The 10,000-nt window shown below is 38.8% G+C and overlaps 1 protein-coding gene across 2 annotated transcripts in view; it reads right to left on the bottom strand.

Annotated features, from left to right (window-relative positions):
• Positions 1–10,000, bottom strand: part of cd276 (CD276 molecule) — a 111,195-nt gene that overhangs the window by 91,296 nt on the left and 9,899 nt on the right. The gene's annotated exons all lie outside the window — the stretch shown is intronic.

Here is a 10,000-nt window from a genome sequence, read left to right as displayed (position 1 = left end):
TGCTGGAACAGGTTTATGCCTCTTAGGTCCTGTTAAGGGGAATTCTTAATGCTACAGCATATACCAACAATCCTACAATGCTGCTTTGTTACAACAATTTGAAGAAGATTCACATGAGTGTGTTGGTTAGGGTTCTACAAAAGTTTGACCATATAGTCTGGTTCTTCCGTTTCACACCATATCTACCAACTGTGGAGGGTCAAGGCTAGCATGTAAAGAGGAGAAACCTCTACTTGTGCTATGTCATGGTATAGCCGAACACTTGGAGGCTAGTGTTACTATGATTGACAGGAGAAAGAATCAGGGATTTGGAAGATACTCAGGAAAGGTGGTGAAAGAAAAAGATTTATCGCTGCAGATATAACGTACATAAAAACAAGAACAAGATGATTTACCAACAACATAAAACAGAGAACCCTGAGTAACAAAACAGCACATGATGTCAAGGTCTCAGCAAACAACACACACAAGACAACCGGTATAAATTGGGGAGGTAATTAGTGAAACAAGAGGCGGGAACAGGCTAAGTATCGAACGGGGCAAATATGTGAGAACACAAAACATAAACAAAGACACATGACACAAACGCCTGCTGAACCGCCCCCTGGTTTTCCAGTGGGGAATTAACCAAGCCATCAATGACAGTACACTCTCTACCAGGGGGTATTCCAACAGGGGTTTGTTTATGCCCTGTGTTTGCCCCACATTAACCAAGCAATCCATGACATAAAAAGCACAACAATTTGGGGAAGATTCGCATGTGAGTGTGATAGTCAGGTGTCCGTAAGCATTTGGCCATATAGTCTAGTCAACTATGAAGAGTAAAGGCTATTGACAGCAGAAAGAATGAGACTATTCCTCCCGACCAGAGAGCACAGACAATTCTGCTTCTAAAGATTTGCTGCCATGGATATATGTGGCATTGTCGGCATTCTGAACTCTCCAGAAAATTTGGTGAATGCTTTTCCATCTTAACCTGACAACCCCTTCACTTATCCCAGTCAGATCATCTCACTTTTAAACCATTTAACAACATCCTGTAATGTGTGTAGAATTCTAGTGGTCTTGACGTCTACACAAACTTCACGTCTTGTTAGAAGAGATTGATAACCAATGATGACTGAGCTGGACTGTCAACCACGCAGGTAATTGCTTTAAGTCTACATATAAAGCAGAGCCTGGAATTAAAAATGGCAGACACTAATACACTATATTGCCAAAAAATTTGGGACGTCTGCCTTTACATGAATGTAATTTTGAGTTGGCCCACCCTTTGCAGCTATAACAGCTTCAACTCTTCTGGGGAGGCATTCCACAAGGTTTAGGAGAAATTTTTGACCATTCCTCTAGAAACGCATTTGTGAGGTCAGGCACTGATGTTGGAAGAGAAGGCCTGGCTCACAGTGTCCGCTCTAATTCTGTCCTATCAGGTTGAGGTCAGGACTCTGCGCAGTCATGTTGGAACAGGAAGGGGTCATCCCTAAACTGTTCCCACAAAGTTGGGAGCATAAAATTGTCCAAAATATCTTGGTATGCTGAAGCATTAAAATTCCTTTCTCTGGAACTAAGGGGCCAAGCCCAACCCCTGAATTCAATGATTTGGAGGGGTGTCCCAAAACTTTTGGCAATATAGTGTACATTCAGCCACCAATAGTTAACTGAAATTTCTTTCATCAGAAAGTCTGCAATCCATCATTGGTCTTGGCACATATTATAAGGTGGTGGGTTTCATGACTGAAGGATGATCCGAGCCAAAAAATGTGCCTTTATACCTGTGTCTTTCCACATTTCCACATCATTTAGTACAGTATCAATCTTGGATTGTGCTCCAGGACAAACACAAAGAAAGAAAGTCACAGTACGATGCCCAAAGAGAGGAGCAGGGTTTACAGGCTTTAGTCCTTGAAAAGACAAAGCTATGAACTACTTTCGGTTACAGTTCCAGGCCTAAATCCTTTAGGAACACGGTTCAAAAGTGTTACATTTATTTACTCTGTAAAAGCCTTTATCCGAAGCACAATCCAAGTGTACAGCTGAACATTCGAGAGTTAAGCACCTTACTCGAGGGCCCAACAGTAATTTCCTGGAGTTTCATGGAACTAAACCTTCCTCCTTACCCTCTGACTGCCACAGCCTGAAGAAAATGCATGAAGAAAAAGGAGAAAGACAGATTAGGGTAAGTGTTTAAGTAACTTTAAGTAACTCTTTTTACCAGAGACCAAAAAATGGAATTTGTGCCTGTTTTAGTTGTGTCCCATGTTCAGCATTAAATTTCTTTGACATGTCACACTCCACATTGGTGGTAAATGGCTCAAATAAAAGTAGATACTTAGACTAATCTTTCATAATTATTTCTGTTTTTACGCAATCATTCACCTAGAGGAAATACATTCATAGAAACGTCCCAAAAATGTTTTACACACAAATGTTTCTATCTTCAAAGTAAAAGTTGATATCAAATCCATTTCTACTCTCTGAGACGCCCCAAGTGCTGGTTCACAAGTTTTCAAATTTTAAAGCTGTTATCAGAAACAGAGCTAAAACGTCTCACACTGAATGCAACAGTGTCCTGGCTAATTTTATAACAGACTTGTGCCCATAAAATAACAATTTTTTGTTTATACTGATTGAAAATCAGTGTAATGAGTTGATTTCGCCAGTGTACTGGGAAAAGGGTAAAAACACTATGTTGTTAAATCTTAAACCTAATAATTATTTATATAATACTTATAAGATAAGATAAGATAAGATAAGATAAGATAAGATAAGATAAGATAAGATAAGATAAGATAAGATAAGATAAGATAAGATAAGATAAGTGTCAGGAGTTACTGGGACAGTTCCTTGCCACACCACCAGGGGGCAAGTGGTTTATTTATGTACACTATATTGCCAAAGGTTTTGGGACACCCCTCCAAATCGTTGAATTCAGGTGTTGTTTTTCAGGGGTTGGGCTTAGCCTCTTAGTTCCAGTGAAAGGAACTCTTAATGCTTCAGCTTCATACCAAGACATTTTGGACAATTTCATGCTCCAAACTTTGTGGGAACAGTTTGGGGATGACCCCTTCCTGTTCCAACATGACTGCACACCAGTGCACAAAGCAAGGTCCATAAAGACATGGATGAGTGAGTTTGGTGTGGAGGAACTTGACTGTCCTGCACAGAGCCCTGACCTCAACCTGATAGAAGACCTTGGGATTGAATTAGAGCGGAGACGGCGAGCCAGACCTTCTCGTCCAACATCAGTGTCTGACCTCACAAATGCGCTTCTAGAGGAATGGTCAAAAACACTCTCCTAAACCTTGTGGACAGCCTTCCCAGAAGAGTTGAAGCTGTTATAGCTGCAAAGGGCGGGTCCAACTCCATATTACATTCATGTTCATGTAAAGAGAGATGTCCCAAAACTTTTGCCAATATAGTGTATCACTGTGTTATTCCCATGTGGGCGGTGCCACACCTTTTCCTAATGTGTTTTCCCGTTCTATATATGTTTGCCTAGCTGTCTTCATCGTGGTCAGTCATTATATCACTATATGTCGACGTAGTGGTGTATGTGTGCCATAAGGCCGGACCCCGTGTTATCTAGGTTTTTATGTGATAGTCATGTTTTGTTGAAATTATTTAAGTTTCCATGTCATAGTTATGGTTGTTTATTTCTGTAATGTTTAATGTAAGTTGTGTTTAAAGTAAGCAGTGCACATACTGAATCCCTGCATTTGGGTCTGATCAGCTACAGCGGGCGACTGAGCAGAGGGCAGAGATCCGGGTTCGGACCCCGCCATCGGTGGCACCCGTCCCCGTTCATTACACGTAAGATAAGATGGAACTTTATTAATCCTGAAGGAAATTCTTGTCCCAGAGACTGCTTCAGATTTCACAAGAGAAATAAATATAAGTTAAATTTAATTGAAATATGCCATATATACAAAATGTACAAAAAAGCTAGAAAATCAAAACAATATAGCACATGATACGATATTTATATGCTTGTTTGCCTGTATTAATGCTCTTAATTAGCATACTATAATTAAAGCATAGTTTAGCTTCTTGTTTTGCTCATAGAAAGTGTTCAGCTAACATTTGCTTGTCTGATGAATGAAAAAGTACAGCTTCACCGGAAAGCATAATAACAGAAAAGCTGAATAAAATTCCATAGAAACAGCTTTATTAGGACTTTTTTTTTTATTTTCATTTCTTTAGGCTTAGGACCTAAATTGTGAAAATGCAAAGTTTATCTACTTACACTGTAATAATAATAATAATAATAATGATAATAATAATCGATACTACAGAAGAAACAGGCAGTGTTTCTTCAGGGAAAACCGCTCGCTAAAGGCGAGTAACACGGTACACAGGTAAGCTTTGATGCTATTTACACTTGAGAAGGAAAAAAAAATCGATATATTGTGGACGTGTGATTTGAGAAGACCAGGAACATGGGAAAGCCATGAATGAGCCTTTTTTTTTGGCCTGAGGGTATTTGGGGTGGAGAAGAGATTTCCTGGCAGTGCTAACCGAGTCGATTTTTAAGCTCCGGGACTCGGCGCGCCCTCTGAGGAACGACACAGCACACAGAGCAGCACTCTTGCAACTCCGACCCAAGGAACTAAAGAACAGAGAGAGGGAGACAGAGGGAGAGAAAGTTTTCTGTCTGTTAGGCTTCCAGTCTCAGTGCTTTGCTTTTCGATTAATAATGCGCCAGAGTTCAATAAGAACGTGTGTATGTGTGTGTGTGTCGGGGGGGTACAGCACGACTCAGGATTACTGCCCTGTAATCCTGAGTCACAGCAGATGAAGTCCAATCAATAACAAGATCCATATCAAAATCAAAAACATGTTTTGAATACAAGTAGTGAAAAATAAACCCTTGCTATTTAAAACTGTATTGTTTGAGATTTTGGTTTGTGTAACATATCGCTGCCCCTAGTTTATTTGTTGATTTTTTTTATATATTTTTATTTGTTTGTTTGCTTCCATATTTAATATTTAAGGTACAATTTTTTTTCCTAATGGATTTTTTTAGATTCCCTCATTTTTCCAGATTACATTTTTTATTTATTATTTTTTTACTCTATTATTTTTTTCTCCTATATTCTATGGTTTGCTTACGCTTATTTTGTTTTTATTCGTTCTCGATTTCTTTTTTATTCTGGAATTAGTTTGGTTTCAGGAATCCATTTTTGCTTCTGTATTTTTTTCTTTTTGCATCTACTCCATTGGAACCTTCTGGATTCCAGTATTGGCTTTCTGATTCCATCTGAATTTTTTTTTGTCAACTTTGCATATTTTTGCTTCTGGAATTTTTTTTTTCCTTCCAGTTTTCCATTTTTTTGGTTCTGGATTTTATTTACTGTACGGATTTAATTATTTGATTTGGGAATTTATTTTTTATTTTTTTATTTGTTTATTTTGTTGTAGGAATCCATGTTCGCTTCTGGAATTTTATCTTTCTGGATCCATTCCAATGGAACCCACTGGATTCCAATATTGGCTTATTTTTTTTTTACCCTAGCGTTAGTCCCGCGCAATGGCAGGGTCTGCTGTTTGTAGCAGATCATTCGATCCACATGATTTGGCACAGGTTTTACGCCGGATGCCCTTCCTTAACTCTTCGGTGGCTGGGGTGGCTCCCTGCCTGGGAATTGAACCCGGGCCGTGGCAATGAAAGCACGGGATCCTTGGTTTTCTTTCTGGATTTCTTTTTTTCTGTCTCTTTTTTTTGTCTGCTTTGCATATTTTTCCTTCTGGAATCATTTTCTTCCATGTTCCATTTTTTGGTTCTGGATTTTATTGACTGTAGGGATTTAATTATTTGATTTGGGAATTAGTTTTTTTGTATCTGTTTATTTTGTTGTAGGTATCCATATTTGCTTCTGGATCTTTTTCTTTCTGGATCTATTCCAAAAGAACCCACTGGATTCCAGTATTGGCTTCCTGATTCTATTATTTGATTTCTGGACATTTTTAGTCTGCTTTTTTATTTTTACTTCTGGATCTTTTTCTTTCTGAAACCATTCTGGTGGAACCTTCTGGAATCCAATATTGGCTTCCTGATTCTATTATTTGATTTCCGGAAAAAAATTCCGGAAAATGTCTGGATTTTTTTATTGTATGTATTTAGTTTTTTGATTCTAGAATTTTCCGTTGTGTTTTGTTATAGGAAACCATTTTTGCTTCTGGAATTATTTTTCTTTCTGAAGCCATTCTGGATTCTGTTTTTGGCTTCCGGATTCCATTATCTGTTAGCGAGCTCAGCTACACGAGCTCATTTCCCTGATGATGTGTATGTTTCTCTCAGAAAGATCTACTGGCATCATTTTTGTACTATTCATATCGCACACCTACTGCTCACAGCTCTGCCTGTGTAATGACTAATGTGAGTTTCTTCCTTATGGGGATAATGGAATAATAAAGAGAGAGATAAAAACATGGCCGAACATGCAAACAGACAAAGCTGACCTGAAACAAGAGGGAAACACGACAGACGTTAAGAGCGGTAGCTGAATAACAGCCTCTAAAACAGAACTGGATTCAAAGCAATCTTATTCACTACAAGAACAAGTCATCATTCAGGCAAATTAACTTCTCATAGCAGTGACACCTCCAACATTTCATATTCTTTTCAACACCATGCTGGAAGAAAAGTCAGAGCCAAAAATAATGAGTTGAAATGACTAAGTGTACCGACACACCATAATTCACAAATACATAACAAATACATTTAGCACATGAGAGCAAAGTCTGCTTCGGAAGAATCTATAACTAATTTATATGCTGAGAGTGTGTGTGTCTGTGTGTGTGTGTTTTAATCCTGCCAAAAGATATGAGCAATTATCAGAACAGCACAAGCAGGAGGATAAGGAGTTGTAGAAGGATTAAAGCCTGATAATCCCAAGAAGGGACTGCGGCCTCACACACTCTCCAACTCCAGCATCAAACTCAAACACACACACACACACACACACACACACACACACAAGGTCATCTGCAAACACACTCTCCTGCACCCATACCAACAAGGCTGTGGTTATTATAGCTAAGTTTACATAGCGATAAAATCATTTTAAAAGCTTTATAAGAACACAGCTATATATCTCTCTCACAGAAACGATAAATAAATCAATACGAAAAATCCAAACTTTGATTAATAAAATAAATATCACTTTAATAATAGTTAACAATTTGCTGCAATCATTGATCGCCATAAATATACAGGTCCCAACTATATATACGGTGCCCGCCATAAAAATGACATAATTATTCACATCTTGAATCTTGAAATAAATCTTAAATATAATATTATAAAAAATACATATATATATATATATATATATATATATATATATATATATACACTATATTGCCAAAAGTATTCGCTCACCTGCCTTGACTTGCATATGAACTTAAGTGACATCCCATTCCTAATCCATAGGGTTCAATATGACGTCGGTCCACCCTTTGCAGCTAAAACAGCTTCAACTCTTCTGGGAAGGCTGTCCACAAGGTTTAGGAGTGAATTTTTGACCATTCTTCCAGAAGCGCATTCGCTCCTAAATATTCCACAGTCAACTGTCAGCTGTATTATAAGAACGTGGAAGTGTTTGGGAACAACAGCAACTCAGCCACGAAGTGGTAGGCCACGTAAACTGACAGAGCGGGGTCAGCGGATGCTGAGGTGCATAGTGCGAAGAGGTCGCCAACTTTCTGCAGAGTCAATCGCTACAGACCTCCAAACTTCATGTGGCCTTCAGATTAGCTCAAGAACAGTGCGCAGAGAGCTTCATGGAATGGGTTTCCATGGCCGAGCAGCTGCATCCAAGCCATACATCACCAAGTGCAATGCAAAGCGTCGGATGCAGTGGTGTAAAGCACGCCGTCACTGGACTCTAGAGCAGTGGAGACACGTTCTCTGGAGTGACGAATCGCGCTTCTCCATCTGGCAATCTGATGGACGAGTCTGGGTTTGGCGGTTGCCAGGAGAACGGTACTTGTCTGACTGCATTGTGCCAAGTGTAAAGTTTGGTGGAGGGGGGATTATGGTGTGGGGTTGTTTTTCAGGAGCTGGGCTTGGCCCCTTAGTTCCACTGAAAGGAACTCTGAATGCTTCAGCATACCAAGACATTTTGGACAATTCCATGCTCCCAACTTTGTGGGAACAGTTTGGAGCTGGCCCCTTCCTCTTCCAACATGACTGTGCACCAGTGCACAAAGCAAGGTCCATAAAGACATGGATGACAGAGTCTGGTGTGGATGAACTTGACTGGCCTGCACAGAGTCCTGACCTCAACCCGATAGAACACCTTTGGGATGAATTAGAGCAGAGACTGAGAGCCAGGCCTTCTCGTCCAACATCAGTGTGTGACCTCACAAATGCGCTTCTGGAAGAATGGTCATAAATTCCCATAAACACACTCCTAAACCTTGTGGACAGCCTTCCCAGAAGAGTTGAAGCTGTTATAGCTGCAAAGGGTGGACCGACGTCATACTGAACCCTATGGATTAGGAATGGGATGTCACTTAAGTTCATATGCGAGTCAAGGCAGGTGAGCGAATACTTTTGGCAATATAGTGTATATATATATATATATATATATATATATATATATATATATATATATATATATATTCTTATTAGACTAATTCAAATAGTAAATTAAACAGTATTTTTTATTAGTATTAATAATTAATTTTATTTTTATTTATTTTTTTTAAATAAGGGGAAGTCTATTGCTGAAGAATATATCCATAAATCTGTGTGTTCTGTTTTATCCCCTAATCTCCAATTTGTTCACCTTTTTGATTGTAATCTATCCAGAAGAATAACAATACAAACAATATATATATATATACTGTATATATGACAAGCATTCTTGATCTAGTCTTCATAGCTGCTGAACATCAAAACAGGAAAAAAAATTCACACTGGAAAATTGGCTTGAGGAAAGGTAGGATCAGTGATCTGAAGTCCAGGCTTCACAGTCATGACCACTAACACACCCTCGCCGCCCTCAGCAGTGTGAGTCAGAAGAGCAGAAATAAAAAACATCTTAAAAAGTGTGAGTGTTCCTCTCTGTCTCCCTCTGCTGATTCTCATGCATTTCTCTGACTTTAACCCTTCGTTTCCGTTCGTCGGCTCGATTTCAGACTACAATAAAACGACACTGCTGCAGAAAGTGAGTTCATTCTTACCCTAGACATCTTGAAGCTGTTCATGGCAAAAGTTGGTCATTGGTGTAAGATTTTGTGTTGCAGTAAATTTGTGACAAAGCTTTGTCGCTTCAGGAGAGAGATTCGATTCGATTCAGTTTGATTCAGTCTGATTTGATTCGATTCGATTCAGTTCAATACGACTCAATTTTTCCGTATAGCGCTTTTTACATTTGACATCGTCTCAAAGCAGCTCTACAGAAATATAAATAAAACCTGACAAAGTTTAACACTAAACAAACAAACAATTATCCCTAATGACCAACCTTGAGGCAACTTCGGCAAGGAAAAACTCCCGGAGACGATAAGAGGAAAAACCCTTGAGAGGAATCAGACTTAGAAGAGAACCCTTGAATTATTTCATCGATAGTAGCTGTAGTGAAAATGTTTTCGAAAGTAAATTACGGCAATTGTGCATACACTTACTGACAGAATCTTTGGCCTTTCTGTGAAAATGTATGACCGTTAAATTATACCTATGAATAAATATTCAGGATTTCAGTAATTGAGCATATTTGCAATGTTGGGAGGTTGTAAAAAATTTTTCCTTTGTGTATATGTGTTTCTATATGTGTATAAGCACAAAGTAAAACAATATGCTTGCAATGGAAGTATATTAAATTACATAGACAAGAGGGTGCCAATACTTATTCTCCCTTGCTGTAGAGCCTGAATCCTTCCCTTCAGTTTAGCTTTATTTTGTCTTAAAGTAAACATGTTGGAAATATTTCAGTCAATATCTTAGCAGAACCATTGCAGGTGTGTGTGTGCATGTGTGTGTGTGTGCATGTGT

Source organism: Hemibagrus wyckioides, linkage group LG04 (genome assembly GCF_019097595.1).
Source record: "Hemibagrus wyckioides isolate EC202008001 linkage group LG04, SWU_Hwy_1.0, whole genome shotgun sequence".
Classification (NCBI taxonomy): domain Eukaryota; kingdom Metazoa; phylum Chordata; class Actinopteri; order Siluriformes; family Bagridae; genus Hemibagrus; species Hemibagrus wyckioides.
The sequence above is the reverse complement of the archived record's forward strand: the minus strand, read 5'-3'. Positions and strand labels throughout refer to the sequence as shown.